Source organism: Suncus etruscus, chromosome 1 (genome assembly GCF_024139225.1).
Source record: "Suncus etruscus isolate mSunEtr1 chromosome 1, mSunEtr1.pri.cur, whole genome shotgun sequence".
Taxonomy (NCBI): Eukaryota; Metazoa; Chordata; class Mammalia; order Eulipotyphla; family Soricidae; genus Suncus; species Suncus etruscus.
In genome coordinates, this window is record NC_064848.1 from 79136606 (window position 1) to 79152343 (window position 15738).

The 15738-nt window shown below is 41.6% G+C and overlaps 1 protein-coding gene across 4 annotated transcripts in view; it reads left to right on the forward strand.

Moving 5' to 3' along the window:
- The first annotated feature begins 364 nt into the window (after window positions 1–364).
- The window catches only part of ZNF462 (zinc finger protein 462), a 153044-nt gene continuing 137670 nt past the window's right edge, over window positions 365–15738 (forward strand). For 3 of the 4 annotated variants that reach the window (XM_049770794.1, XM_049770807.1, XM_049770811.1), the window contains exon 1: window positions 365–699. The gene's annotated coding sequence lies outside the window, so the exon portion shown is untranslated. Of the gene's footprint in view, window positions 700–1404; window positions 1481–15738 lie in introns of those variants that run through there. The other variant, XM_049770802.1, reaches the window with a different exon arrangement.

The following is a 15738-nucleotide window of genomic DNA, read 5'->3' on the forward strand; positions in this document are numbered from 1 at the left end:
GGAGACAGCCCAGCAGCCTCAGGTTCAGCATCTCCTCCAGCTTCTCCTTGTGCTCTTCTTTGCTCCAGCTCTTGGATAGGATAATTCTTCCCCTTTCCCCCCTCCGCTACCTCCCCACTCCAGCCCCCTTTTCCTTATTTCTTTCTTTCTTTTCTTTTCTTTTTCTTTCCTTCCTCCTCTCTCTCTTGCACGTAGTTGTGATTAGAAAGGCTTCGCGCACCCCCTGGTGCTCCGGCGTTTTGTGAAGCAGGAGAAGATAGTCTTCCTTCTCTCTTTTTTTTTCTGTCTTTGCTTTCTCTCTCTCTCTCCCGCCGGTTGCTCATTATTCAGAGAGAGACACAGAGGGAGGGAGAGAGAGAGAGAGAGAGAGCGAGCGCGCGAGGGAGAGGGAGGAGAGGAGAGAGAAGAGGAGAGAGAGGAGAGGGAGGGAGAGAGGAGAGAGAGAGGAAGAGAGAGAGAGAGAGAGAGAGAGAGAGACGGATATCTCAGGTCATCTGCTGCTGCAGCGAGTCTGAGGAGCCGAGGAAGGCAAGGAAGATGGCGATCCTCCATTGCTGAGAGCCGGCGGGAGCCCATGAGACTCCGCAACAACTTCCACCACAATAACCCGAGCAGGAAGAGGAGGAAGAGAAAGAGGATCTGGAGGCGGCGGGGCCGGGGACGCCCGCAACACCTCCCGGCGCCGGGACGCTCCAGCTTGTAAGTTGCTGCAATGAACCGGCAGCTCCGGGGGGTCCCAGTGCGGCGGGGGTCGGAGGCGAGGCGAGGCGAGGCGAGGCGATTTGAGCGCCGGGCGGGCGGTGGAGGCACCGACGCGCTCATTCATTCGGCCCAGGAGGGTTGCTCGGCGGAGCGGGGAGGAGAGAGAGAGAGAGGGAAGTCCCCTGCATGGACTGACTGTTGGAAGAAGCTGGAGGGAGAGAGAGGAGGAGGAGGAGGAGGAAGAGGAGGAGGAGGAGGAGGAGGTGGAAGAGGAGGAGGAGGAGGTGGAAGAGAAGGGGGAGGAAGAGGAGGAGGAGAAGAGGAGGAGGGAGGGGAGGAGGGAGGGGAGAAGGTGGAGAAGGTGGTGGCGACGGCTGTGCTTTTCCTGCTGGCTGCTCCTTGTGCTTGGGGGGGGGGTGTTGGGGGGGGAAAGCGGAGTGCTGTGGCTTTAATTAATTTCGTGTAGTTCTAAGGGAGCCCAGAGAAGATCATGCCAGATGAGTGACAAGAGAGCTGGAGGCTCAGGACACGGATGCTCTCGGAGTGTGGGGACCGGTGTAGGGACCGGCCAGGGGGGCGGAGGGCGCGAGGCTTGGGGGGGGAGAGAGAGAGAGAGAGACCTGAGCCGGAGTGAGAGGGAGGGAGCGCTGACCTGAGCTGGTTGACCTCTTTCTTTCTCTGTCCCCCTCTCTCCTTCCTTTCCCCCCTTGTCTGTCGGCCTGTCCCCTGCGCGCCCGATGGCAAAGCCGTGCGGATTGGCAACCCCCCTCTTGCTCAGGTATTTGGCTCTCTCTCTCTCTCTCTCTCTCTCTCTCTCTCTCTCTCTCTCTCTCTCTCTCTCTCTCTCTCTCTCTCTCTCTCTCTCGCTTTCACTCTCTTCTCTCTGAAGTTGGGATGCGGGGTCTGGGGAAGGGGGAGGGTGGCTGCTGCCTCTGCTGGTGCTGTTGGGGAGCAGAGAAGCAAGAAGCAAGGGGGCGCGGGCTGGCTGGGGGCGGGCACCAGGTTTTGGGGGGCTGGGAGGCGCAGGTTCAGGAGCTGCTGAGGTTCTGCCCTGCCTCCTGGCTGGGGGTTCAGAAGCGTCTGATGGAGGAGGACAACGGTTTCTGGAGAGAAGAAGCCATTACCCACGTCTGGCTCTTCTGGGCAAGGGAGACAAGCAAGGCAGGGGCTTGCTTGGGGGTCGTCTCACTCCTGGTGCTAGTTCCCAGGGGTCTCCCCCTCTTTCCAAGCACGAGGAGAAGCCGCAGCCGCACACCCCCCCCCCATAGAAGCAGCCCCCTTCTCTCTTCCCCTTTCTTTATCTCCTTGTCCTCCATTTGCAAGCTGTCTGCCTTGGTTCCAGTCCAGACTCCAAAACACAAAGCTCCTTCTCACGTTCATTCTCCAAAGCTTTTCACCATTCCTGGAGGAACCCTCATTTTCTTTTCATTGTAGCTTCCAACCTACAGAGAGGGAGGGAGGCTGCCTGCTTTGGAGTTCCTTTCATATTGCTTCCCTAGCCAAAAAAAAAAAAGTTTCATTTTTCAGCATGCGTCTGGGGTCTGGGATGGGAAAAGACCAACCAGTTGGGGCTTTGATCCAGGGCTCCTCCGGGGGATCTGTGTCTGAGTGTTTGTCTGTGTTGGCGGTTTGGTTGGCTTTGGTTTGATTTGGTTTGGTTTGGTTTGGTTTGGTTGGTTTCTGGAGATGGCTTGCAGGTTTGGGTGGGAAGTGAGTAGTTTGGTTGAAGGCTGGGAACTGAGTCAGGTAAGCTGTGTCATGTTGTGTGGCTCTACCAGAAAATGGAGGAGAGCTAGTTTCCAGGAGACAAAGCTGAGATGAGAAGTGTTTATAACATTATGGATGTCTCTTGAAGCTCTATTGGAGATGGCTGGAGGAGACTTGCCAGCTTGCTGCTCCTCCCTCCAGAGGGGCAATCTTGTAGTGGTTCCTCACTCTATTCATTATAGAGCTCGAAAATGAGGGGCTTTTAAGGGCTGCTCAGAACCAAAGAAGTGCTTTCACAAGTTATGGAGGCGTCTGTTTTCATTTTAAAGTAAACTTGGAATTCTCACACACCCCCTTCCTTTTGAGTGTCCCTGAAGGAGTTGACCCCTCTTTAGGAAAGAGGAAACCTTAAACTTTTTTTTTTCATTGAGGTCTTAACACAACTTGTAGCTGCTCCAACTCTCCTGCAAATCCTTAGGAAATGTTAATGTCTCATTGTGAAGGTGGTGGAGACCCAAAGCTGAGATTTTAGAGTTCAGGGGCTTGCCTATCATGATGTTTTGATGCATTGCAAGACTATATTGTCTGGTTTAAGTTCGTCTGTGCAAACAGCATCAAATCCTACAAGGTTTCAGAGGAACTATCAGACTTGACTGACACCACTTTCTCCAGGGTCTACATTTCTCTTCAGGTTGTTCCATTTGTGTATCAGGCCTTTTAGTTTCTTTGTTTTCCCCTTCCCTTCCATTCCTCTTCTGTGTTCTCCAGTACCATAAATCTTTAGAAATACTACATGTCTTCTTAACAGTGACATGATGGAAAGAAAATCTTAACATTTTCTGTCAGTTGAGAAGCTTTATGTCCAGGTGTCTTCATTTTAATTGGGAGGCATTTATTAGTCTAGTAGGAAGACATTTTGTGAGAGTGAGCCTGAAGAAACAACCTTGTCCTACCCCATTCCACAGACATTGATTGGAGTTCTTCACAGATTACTCCTAGAGAATGTATGTAATTGATCCAAGGAAAGAAATGAATCCTGAAATGTCTGAGGAATTTATAAAAGCCAACTGTGAAGATGTTGCTTTTCCATTAGGTAAGGTAGCCATCTTGAGGATGAAGGAAGATGTTGGAAGAATCTTAGGTGGATTATTTAAGATAGATCAGGAGGGCTCCAATAGGGACATAAAAAGTTGGAGGAGATTCATACCAATTAGTATATTGTCAAGAGACCGATTAGATCTTTTTTTTTTTTTTTATCAACTAAGGAGGAAGACAGAAAGGTACCAGCTTCAAAAGAAATAAGGAACACCTTGGTGAACAACTTATACCAGCATTTTTCTTATTTTGCTTTCTCATGATCTGTCAGATTTTCATGTCTAAAGTTCCTTAGGTCTACAGTATTTTTGTGTACATGGAATTAGCTTCAGATTCCAGGTGTAATTAGATGCTGCTGTTGAGTAGCTGGTAGCAGTATCATTCAATAAATGTATAGTGCTGTCTGTGACACCATCACATTTTTCAAACCAAACTGTTGTGTCATTAATTGAGGGTTATTGTTCTTCTTAGGGGGCTTGAAAGGAGTGGAGAAATGCATGGTCCTTTAGCTGATAATTGTCTCTGGTTACCTGAAGTAAAAATTGTTTTTGCAGAAGATGGACACTTTTCAAAATTGTCAGTTGATGCTAGTGTATGCTCTTTTAGATATACTTCCCTTCAGAGCTCTGGTCCCCTATTAAACAAACCCCTGAGACTTTCTAAGAAGACTTAGAAATGAAAAAACAAAACTTGACTGACATTTTGTTATGCACTTTTGAATGTTCTCTTATTTGTTATCATTATTGTTATCGTTATTTTGGTTCATTGAATGCTGTCAATGCTATTTAAATTTGATAGTGCATATGTGGATGCTACTAGATATTCAATATACAGTGGAGTAAAGAGTTTGGGGAGAAAGATAACTTGGCATCTAATTGCCAGATAACTTGACATCCAATTGGCCATATATGTTTATATAAACTTAGACACATTATATGTTGATCTTGAAGTAAACTTCCTTACATTTTTGTTAATATCAGGATAGCTGGTTAATTACTTTGGTTAGTGGGGATGTGTGTGTGTGATGGACTTGTTATCAGTGCTGCTGTTGACTTACCACATTTTCCACTTTGCAATAAAAATATTTAGGTGTCTTTTAGATAGTTTTGGAGTTGAAAATTTCTGGAGAGAAAGAATTAAGTATCCAAGGGATATTTGTGGAGTTTGAGAATATGTACTGAATAACATACCTGATACCTGAGAAACACTGATACATCAGCTTAGGAAGAACTATCATTGTAACTATCATGGTTCTTGCAGTTTTCTAGACAAGAGCATTCAAATTGGGATAGTTGTTTTGGATATGTGACCATAAGAGAAGTAGAAAGAGTGTCAAGATGAACATTATTGTTTGATGTTAAAGCTCAGAAATTTTATTTATTTTTTTTTTTTTTTTGGCTATGAGAAGTCAAGTTGATGAGGCTTCTTAAGTAAATTTGGATAGGTGTAGTTCCATAAAGAGAACTTATTCTGGAGAAATATATGTGAACTAGGATGCACATTACACAAAAACTTCTTGTTGGACCGTCATAGTCCATGTTTCTCCTATTAGATTTATGAGACATAATTCCTTGACCATGTTCTCAATGTTTTCCTAGGGGCTTGGAAACCAAAAAAAACATTCATTTGTGTTTGTGTGTATTTTTTCTATATAATCTTCTAATAAGTCTTCTGGAAGACAAGGGAAAAAGAAATACAACTCTATTAATGGAGTTTAGAGTACCTTGTGGTCAGTTTTCTTAAAAGAAAGGAATGGTAAAGTTGCCTTGGGAAAGAGTTCTGTTTTCTGTGGGAGGGAGTTAGTTTAATAGGGCATAGTCTATTTTGACTTATTCCTAAGTATTGAGATTTCTAGGTTAAAGTAACCTTACTTATCTCCTTTGTGGTATGTACATTTATCAGACTTGCAGTTGACTATCTCATAGGACAGCTTTGAGAAAGCTGTATGAATGTTTCTTGATTACCAGAGAACAAAGCTGCTATTTCACAAATTAGGAAACAGATGAACTCATATTGCAAAAGACTGACATGATGTATGATTGAAGGTTTGGTGTATAGAAATCAAGAAAATTTCAAAAGATGTGTGTGTGAGGGGTTATATTTACAGAATCTATCGCTAATATCCAGTGAACTGGAAAACATAAATCAGGTGTGTGTCTTTATGTAAGTGAGTATCTTGTGAGGGTCATGTTTTTATGTTGGTAAGAAACTAAAGAAACTAGAGAGAAATTAGCAGGGTGTTGGTGACCTATTAATTGCTTATGAGAAAACAGGAGATAATACTAGAAGAAATTTCTTCTGTGATATGCCAAGACATCTGGCAGATGTTATGTTGGGCCTTAAGGAATGGACAGTTTAATTTTAGCCCTAGCAAGGAAATGGGAAGTTCTGAGCTCTTTTAATAGCACAAGTCTTAGTTTGGGGAAGGTTGCTTAAAAAAATAAGAAAGGAAGAGAAAAGAGGCATTTATTGTAATAAAAAGAACTTCAGGGAGGAGGGAGATTAAGCTGAGGTTTAGGAGAAAGTGGATAAAATAGTATTATTGCTTACTTGGAAATTAGCATAAGATCATTTAAAAGTTGACATCTCGGTGCATGTTAGGTGATTGACTATGAAGTGTCTTAATATTTACCAGTCAAACTTCCTATGAAGAAGCTACATATTTTATGCCTTAGATAAGTATTCCTTCACTTTTTTTTCTGACTGTGGCTACCTTCCAACCACAACTTCCTTCCTGTGCCCCCCCCCCATACTGTACCCCTCTCTTAGGCAATTTTCACCTCTGCCTCCCTTGGATTCTAGGCACATAGGGCATGTGCCTCTTGTTGAGAATATATGAATAGATCATATATTTCAAATCTTCTTCCCTCTTAATTTTACTGAAGAGGAAACTGGCAGAGAGACATGGAGCGACTTGCACAAGGTCAGAAAGTTCAGCTGTAACAAGGCCAGGCCTAGAACTCAGGTCAGCTGACTCCCAACCCAATGCCCTTTCTACTACCCTACTGCATAGGATTTGTAGCTGGTTGTGAAACATCTCTGCAGAGTGTCAGGCTTTCTGGGAACTTGTACATTACTGAAGCAGTGGTATTGAGTTTTGTACAATTTAAAATGTCGGGGAACTCAGAATTGAGCATGGTTTTATTTATCCAGATATAATTCCCTCCAAAAATCAGTTTTGTTCTTGTGGCTTTCAAGTTTTAGCTATTGGGGTCTGGGGCTTTGCTTTTCATTGTTGAGTTCTCTTCTCTGTTGCTATCATTCTGGACTGAGGCATCCTTTTAAAGTGCCCTTCTTTGGAAGTTTGTCGTCTATTGCAACGTACCAATGTATCCACAATTGGACTCCAAGGATCTGTTTTGCAATGTGGTACAGATTTAAATTGGCTGCTTTTAGAGATGCCATTTTGTAATACCGATGAATGGCCAAGAGACAGAAATCCAGTTTAAAACAATAACTGGTGATTTTCCAGTGTTTCAGACTCTTCCGAAAATGTACCCTCCACAGACCTCCTCAGAACTCTGTTTTCTTTTGCAGATCATTGACTAGTGTTTCCCATTTCCTCATTATCCATAAAATCAGCCTTTCCATGACTTCTGAATAATACAAGCAACCTTTAATCAGGATTGAGAGAGTGAAACTTAACTTTAGGTAAAATGAAATGCAATTCATTGTCTTCTGGACAAATGAAAGTAACTTTGTCAAGAAAGAAGAGATGTGTTTGGAAGTTTCCACATTTCCTAAACCTCTTCCAAACTAAAGCATAAATTCTTAATCCAGGAGGCAATCTGGAGAATGGAGAAAGGTAGAGTTTGATATGGACTTCTGGCAGAAACAGTTAATGCTGTAAACAGTTGAACCTCAGTGTGGCACTCCTCCAAATGAGTTGACTGTTGAAAATAAAATGTTCCAGAAGAACTGGGAGAACAGGAAAGAAAGTTAAAACAGCATGGTTCGCATGCCAGTGCTAAAGGAAGGTTAGGGTTAGGGATGATTTGGGGGTGTGGAGGGACAGTAGAGAGAAGATACTATAAATCGAACTGTCTCCTGGAGGAAAAGATTCAGAAGTTTCCAAGTGACTTTGGTGAATTGAGAATGTATTTGCAGTTCACTAGGAAGCTCTTTGGAATCTTTGTCTCCTTGAACTTTGTGTCTGGAGAACTGTACACACTGATAAATAGAAAGCCAATGGGAAGTGCTTTGAATTTACACTTTCTGCTTGGAAAATACTATCATAAAATACATCTCCTTTCTAATGGCTCCTGTCCTTGTCCCTTGAAACAAAACTGAGAATTTTAGTGTATGGGTATTTAACTTCCATATAGATTTGTTTTCTTCTGGGGTTAGAATGAAAAGAGACCCTCAGTATACTCACCTGCAAATGCATTGTCTTTTAATTCTAGTGAGCCAGATTACAGTGTCTTCAAAGCATTCTTGCTTAATTCCAACCTGGAGACAATGTTTTTTTTCTGGAGTTATTCTTGGAGGGAAGGTTTCTTTTTGTGCCAGGTCATGGGTATTTTGGTATTGATTTCCTTGCTTTCATGTGTTTGCTTGTTCAATTCCCTACATGTTGCTTCTGGATATTAATAAAATACTTTCGCTTACCCCCAACTTTATTTAAAGAGCATAGGGTGAAGGAAGGGTTGGTTGGAACTTTTTTGTTCGAAAAAACAAACACTTCATCGAGGACTGCTTGATGCAGGAAGTTATTTACCAGGGCTATGAGTGGACTTTTAACAAAGACCTTTCAAGAAAAGATGAGAAAAATGCTACTAAAAAACCAGTGGATCCTGATTAAATATTTTAGGATCCCTTAGTTGAGTATCAAGCATTCGTCGAAGATGAGTAAGCAAAGACTTACCTTTCGATTCAGATTGGTTTGATCACAACAGGGGCTGAAGGCCCAGGGGAGACAAGTGTGTCAGAAGTAATTAAACCCAGGATTTGTGGAGAGGCTTATCTGCCCTAGAGGCCAGCTGGGGAAGGCCAAACTCGATCCCTAAGCTCTTGTCTGGCCAGTTGAACCAGAACACAAACTAGAGCCTTCAGATTTGGAACTTCTTCTCTTCCCTGCTCAGATTGAAGAAGGCAGAGTCATTATTCTTCAGTTTTGCTCCTGTCAGCCAAGTGCTTCTCTCTGGAGCTAGGAAATGCCAGAGGCAGGCTAAGGAGGGGTGGGGTAGTGGGTGGGTGGGAGCTGATATTCCTCTGAGGGAACATTCTCCCTGTTAACACTACAAATGTGCCTATAACATTGCACTTATTACACAGAATAATTGTGTAGTGGCACAATGTGGGGTACTTGAAAGATGTTTGCTGCACAAAGGTTCCAACACTCACCTGCAGATTAAGAAATGGGTTTCGAAACCATCTCATTTCTATTGCTAATGAAAAGCTTTGGAAGGCACCTGTGAATTAGAGCTCCAGCTGCTATCCTGGTAGGGGAAGTCAGGCCTTGAAAGGATACACGGATTAGTCCATCAGAAAAGCAAACAGTAGCATCAGCACAAGTAGAAAATAGACAGGGTTGTTAAGCTAACAGAAAAGTAGGCTACAGCATTGCCATAATTATGCGGTGGAAATTTGCTGGGAAAGAAAGATGGCTTGGATCTGAAGAAGAAAAGAAAAAGAGGGCTGGGGAATGATTGACACATCAAACTAGAAAAGGCTGGTCCATTGGGGAAGAGCCTACAGGAAGAAGAAAGGCATTGTTTTGAAGAAAACAATAATGCAAGTGGAAAAAAGACCTTGTAACTTGGTACTTATTGCATGTGAAATGTGAAGACCGGTGCTCAGACCAACATTCCTTAGTCAATTCTTATTGTGAAAAGAAAAATTGGGCTTGGAATGCAATGAGTCACAACTTTGATACTGATGGCAAATGACAGATGAAAATGTGATGGAACTGGTTAAATAGATCTAGGTGGAGATTTCCCTGGAAAATGAATGAGTAGAGAATGGAACACAGTAGAAAATAGTTGCATTATTAATAGGCAGAAAATGTGATAGTCCTTTATAAAGATATCCATAGTGTTTCTCTTTCTGCTGTCTGGATATTAGAAGCTAAGAACAAAGACATGCTTCTATGAGAGGTTTGAGAGGGGAAAGGAATGAACTGTGACAACTACCTGGTGTCCAGTTTGGAATTAAGCCATTATTGGAGTCAAGCATCACAAACTGGACTGTCAATACTACCCCAGCATTTCAATATCCAAAGGCCATTGTGGTTCCAAATGTTTAGCCATTCTAATCCTTAATTACATCATCCCTCTATAGGATGATGACCAGTTAGCCAGTGGTTGAACAAATGTCAGTCAGTTAAACCAAATTGGACCTGATCTAGTTCCAGTCCCTCATGATCTATCTTACTGTGGGATAAAATTTGAACACTGGGTTAACAGTGTGATGCTGGCCTAAATAGATATCAGCTAGAGTGACTCATTGTCAGAATAATACTAGGTAACATTTATCTATCATTTAATATGAACTGGTGAGTGTTCACATGGTAGAGAAAAAAAAATAAGGGGAGAAAAAGTAATATAGCCAAAGACATCAAGCTACCAAGTAGGGAGACAGGATTCACACCTCGAGGGAGTATCTTCTGGATCTCAGGTGGTGTGAATTGCGTTAGTTATTACTTAGTAAGCTAATAGCTTAAGTTTCTCATGCTTTATCTCTTCCAGTTGCTTATGAGAGATCTATATATCCTGGTGGTGTGGAAGGAAATCTGATCATAATGGAAAATTAATTATAACATATCAGTAATATAAGATAATTACTTGTTGTAATAGCCTGGTAAAGTATCTTATTTTTTGCTTTATTTTGATTTTAGGGTCGCACCAGTGGTGCTCAGAGTTTATTCCTCCTACCTCTGGGGTGGATCAGTCCTGGTGTGTTGAGTGGGGTGCTGGGGATCTAACCCTGGAACCTGGATTGCAAGGCAAACTCTCTTCCTGCTGTACTCTCTGGCCCTTTTTGTTTTAATGGGTTATAGAAAAGATAGTGGGGAAAAACAGCAAGTTAAAACTGGGTAAGCTTTAGAGAAATGTGTACTCTTAAATTGTATTGTACCAGGCTCAAGAGTATGAAGTCTCATTTACTTGGTTATTTAAAAAGAATACCTATCTATAATGGCTGGAAAATAAGTGTATGATTTTCATTTTTAAGTAGAGAATGTATTTTACGTTTCCTCTTTGTAGAGCCTCATTAGACCGTCTCAGTGCCCTATGAGGGCTTTGAGACCTGTATGCCCAAGAAATATTTTCAAAAACTGCACAGACATGTTTGAAAATTAGTTCTATTGTCTACTGGTAATTCTTTGGAAATTGCTCATATACTCTTTAAAAGCATAGATGCTAGTATGTCCCTTGCCTTTCAGTGATCACCATGTGTTCTATTTAGATTATAGAGGCGTAACAAACTTTTTGCCTCTCCCTGAGTCATCACAGTACAGTAAGGAAAGTCCTGTTCATGGATGATCACAAGTGCCCTTAATAGAGTAACAACTTGTACTAAGGGAGATGGAGCAAATCCAGATATTCCTCAGATATCTAGGGCAGTAGCTTTTTGGTAAGACAGGCAGTTGGACAGTAATTGCTGAGTAGATTCTTCAGCTCCAAAGTAACCAGAGATGGTTTTATGCAATCTTAATTTTACTGTGGATATCTTTAGGTGGTTTACTATTCCCAGACTCGTACCCAAGCACCTTGTAAGAAGAAAATATTTGTTCTGTTTGTAAATCATCATAAAGGGAACACAGAGTCACCTTTTTTTTTTAGCTTGTCACTTATTGTTATTTATCAATAAGTGTTATTTATCCATTCCTTATTTTCTTACATAAAAGCCTTCAGTGGGAAAAAAGCTCAAGAAGACAAAAGAAAACAAATAAACAAAAAAGGCTAATTGTTGAGGAGAGTAAAACTGAACTACTCCAAAGTCTGTGACTGTCCAAGTAAAAAATTTTGCTTTCAGAGTATTCAGGACTCTGAGGCCATGGTAAAGAGTGCCTAGACCTCTAGATACTCTCCAAAACCAGTCTAAATTGGTTTAAATTCCAGGACCTAAACTCCAAGACCAATCTTTAATGTGTTTCTTCAGCCCTCTTAATTCTCTGAAGAGGAATTTACCCCAGATGCCAGCAGGTCTGCTTTTCAGAAAGTGAAGGTGAATTAGGTCAATGTATCTTTGTGGGGACAGTGACACTCAGTTGGGAATGGAACATGGAATTTGAGAATGCACTCAATGTAAGAAAGAGGTTGTAGAGGGAGCCTCGGGGCAATGCATAAAGTTTATGTGAGGAGGCCTGGCAAAAGAATCATTCACTATACCGAGAAGAATAAGTCATCTCTTTGGAGACAGATTCCATAATCATGTGAAAAAGCATGTCATATTGCTCCCATAAAATCGCATGTGTTTGAGAAGGCAGAATGGTGTCCTTCCACTTCCCTAGGAGTTATCATTTATTTCATCTCCCCTGGCTTTATCTCTAATGAGTAATTTTGTGGAGGCCGAGGCATAAGTGCTGTAGAAGAACAGATGTCAACTGTCCCTGAAATTCATCTCTACCCTTTGGTTGACTCAAGTGTTTGAGTAACTTGTTCATGCTTTTCTAACCTGTAGCTGTAGCTTGTTATTACTGAATGAACATCACCCGTAGGTCCTGAAATTAGCAAGTGTTAAAATGTTATGTGATTATTAGGGGAAAAACAAGATAATCGAGTCAGTGGGTTTAATTAGGTTGTGATTGCCCAATTGCTGCTTCATGATAATTATATTCATAACCCCATTTCTAGACATCAACTACAATTATCAAAATTGACCCCAACACAGGTAAGTGTTAGTGATTTTATTTGAAACAGCTTCTAATGGTTAATTTCTGGTGTTCCTAACATGTTTCTGCGTGTTCTTCTTTCTCACCACCTTTCCATTATCTCAGTGACTATATTATTTTGTCATGTATGTAGTGTATAGTTTATTTTGGTGTCTGCAGAAAAAGACATTTTTTAAGTTTTTTAAGAATTTGAATTATAGCAAAAAAACATTAATGGGTTTTCTAATGGGATTCTTGGAGCATAAATATATAAATTTTACTATATTATTTTGTCCAGTTTGGTGGAATAAGGCTATTTGAATAGTTTTTTTTAGTTTGTATGGAATATTCTTCATAAAAATCAATTTCTATTTAAATCTCATAGTTTACATTAGTACAATTTTATTGTTTTATACTTGCAGTACTACTATACCAGCCCATCCAAATCCTCTCCTGATTATACTGTGTGGTATACAGCAGCAAATTGCATGATTTCATTTTTTCTTAAAGCCAAGTAGTTTTCCATTGTATATATGTACCATGTTTTCTTTATTCAGTCATCTCCTGACCACTTGTTTTGTTTCCAGATTTTGTGAAGCATGTTGCAATGAACATAGAACTGCAACTGTCTTTTTAAAAATAGTTTTTGGGGCCCAGAGAGATAGCACAGAGGAGTTTGCCTTGCAAGCAGCCGATCCAGGACCAAAGGTGGTTGGTTCGAATCCCGGTGTCCCATATGGTCCCCCGTGCCTGCCAGGAGCTATTTCTGAGCAGACAGCCAGGAGTAACCCCTGAGCACCGCCAGGTATGGCCCAAAAAACAAAAAACAAAAAAAAAATAGTTTTTGGGTCCTTGAGGTAGATGCAAAAAAAGTGGAATTGCTGGATCATAAAGAAGCTCAATTCCTAACTTTTTTTGTTTTCCAAAAAGGTTTGACATTCCCACTAGTAGTGAAAGAGGGTCTTGTAAGGCACTTGCCTTACATGTGCTGAACCCCAGTTTGATCTTGGCATCCCATATTGTTCCCTAAGTACCATCCTGAGTGACTCCTGAACACCAAGCCAGAGAAAATCCTGGCCACGGTTCTGGCAGGGTGTGACCCTTCAAACATCCAATGTCCCCCCAAAAGGAAAATTAAAATGACTAAGATAAGCCTTATTAGCATGATTATGAGTGTCCTAAGGTTTAGAAAGCAGAGGTATTTGAATCTATATTTTTTTTGTTTGTTTGTTTATTTGGGCCACACCCCGGTGGACACTCTGCGGTTACACCCTCTTAAGCGCTCAGAAATTACCCCTGGCTTTGGGACCATATTGCAATGCCTTGCCACTGCGCCATTTCTCTGGCCCGAATTTATATTCTTAATTCCTGGGGTGTTTGCTGCCAGTGCCTTCTAGCATAGAAAGAACTCTGCCATGGCTGGAGACATTGTTTATTGCTTATCTCACCAAGGAAGACTGTGATTTCTAGGAAATACAAATAACACCTGTATCAGAAATGGGTATGTCAGGGAGACATATGAATCACTAGGCCAGATTGTCACTGGCAGCCTCTCCCTTTGTGACACACATTAGTTTTATGGAAAATAATGCAATTAAAATTTGCACTCCATGGCTATACTTCAGTGAAGTTATGTCTTGTTATTATTTATTTATTTATTTATTTATTTATTTATTTATTTTATTTATTTATTTTCTGGCACCTGAAATTGAAGCCTGGCCACACATTTGCTAATAATGAAGTGCTTTTCCTCTGAGTTACGTGCCTGGCCTTGAACTGTCTAAAGAGCAGCAAGAACTTGACTGATGTGTGTGTGTGTGTGTGTGTGTGTGTGTGTGTGTGTGCGTGCGCGCGCGCTCACGTGTGTGCCTGTCTGTATGTATGTAAGTATGTAAATAGGTATATGCATCAAAATATATATTATATAGTGCTTGCATTAATACCTATACATATAGAATATATGTATTTTGTTATGCATTATATATTCTGTCTAGGTACTATATATTTTCTCTCTGATTTTTGGCTAAAACACTAAAGATACAGATTTCTTGAATTTCTGGGTAAAAATGCAATTTTGTGCAGGGATTTTCACTGAGAAAGTGGTGTGTATATGTGGTAGTCAGAGTTTACTCTTTCTGGCTACTTGAACCCAAGATGAAATAAATGGATTTCTACTCATTCCTAGCTGTTTTTTAAAGAATTCACTTAACTACTGTATTCCCCTCAACTAAAAGGCGAAATCAGTAACATGAATCTTAATACTTATGTAAGGACTAAACTACCTCATGTGGGGTCAAGAGTTCGGCCACATCCTGGTGATGTTCAGGGCTACAGCCAGCTTTGTATTCAGGGATCACTCTTGATGGTGTTTGGGAGGGGTGCATGTGCAGATCCAGGGGTTGAAATGGGATTGGAGGGGGCCGGGAAGGTGGCGCTAGAGGTAAGGTGTCCTGCCTTGCAAGCGCTAGCGTAGGATGGACCCGTGGTTCGATCTCCCGGCGTCCCATATGGTCTCCCCAAGCTAGGGGCGATTTCTGAGCGCATAGCCAGAGTAACCCCTGAGCGTCAAATGGGGTGTTGGCCCAAAAACAAAACAAAAAAAAAAAGAAATGGGATTGGCTACATGCCCAGGCAAGCACCCTAACCCCTGTGCTACCTGTCTTGCCCCCCTGGACTAAATATTTCTATTTGTACAAAGCTCTATTTCATGATTGGGTCAAGAAATGATTCCATCTCTGCAATGATAGTGTGTGTCTTCCTTCTCATTGATAGAGAAACTGAATTACAGCTCTTGTCCCAGGGCTCTTTCCTCTCTTTGGTATTTTTTTTTTTTTTTTTGGATCTAAATTCAGTTTGGTAGTTTGTGCCAAGCTTGCTGTAAGTGATGAGCAGTTTTCATTGCTGTTGTCCATTCACAGGAATGCCTTTAGGTGGAGTGGTGCTGGTCAGGTGCTGGTTGGGGACAGACCCAGCATCCTGGCAGTTCTCCAAATCTGTGTGAATTCAGTAGGATTTATAATTGCCTGGCCATGATGCATGTCCTCTTGGAAAATGATATTTACGTGGTAACAGAGTCTATTCCAACCTTGCAAAGCTATTCCCTGGAGTGCTGTGGGGGAAGAATTTTTAATCAATGTGAATTTCTTGGAGATTTCTGAAAGATGTTATTACTATTCCTATTCTTTGGCATCATTCTGGCATATAGGGATTTGTCTAAGGAAGCTATTCTTATTCCCATGAAAAATATGTCGAATGTCCTTTTGTGGCTTCACTCACACAGGCAGCTCTGAGCCAGTTTGGGGTTTGCTATGTGTGACCTAGCTTCAGTCATCCCTGTATCCATGTTTATTTTAATAGTCCATGTCTATGTAATCTTGTTTTCCCCTTTGGTGGGTTGGGGAGAGAGTTTCCCAAGTGATCTC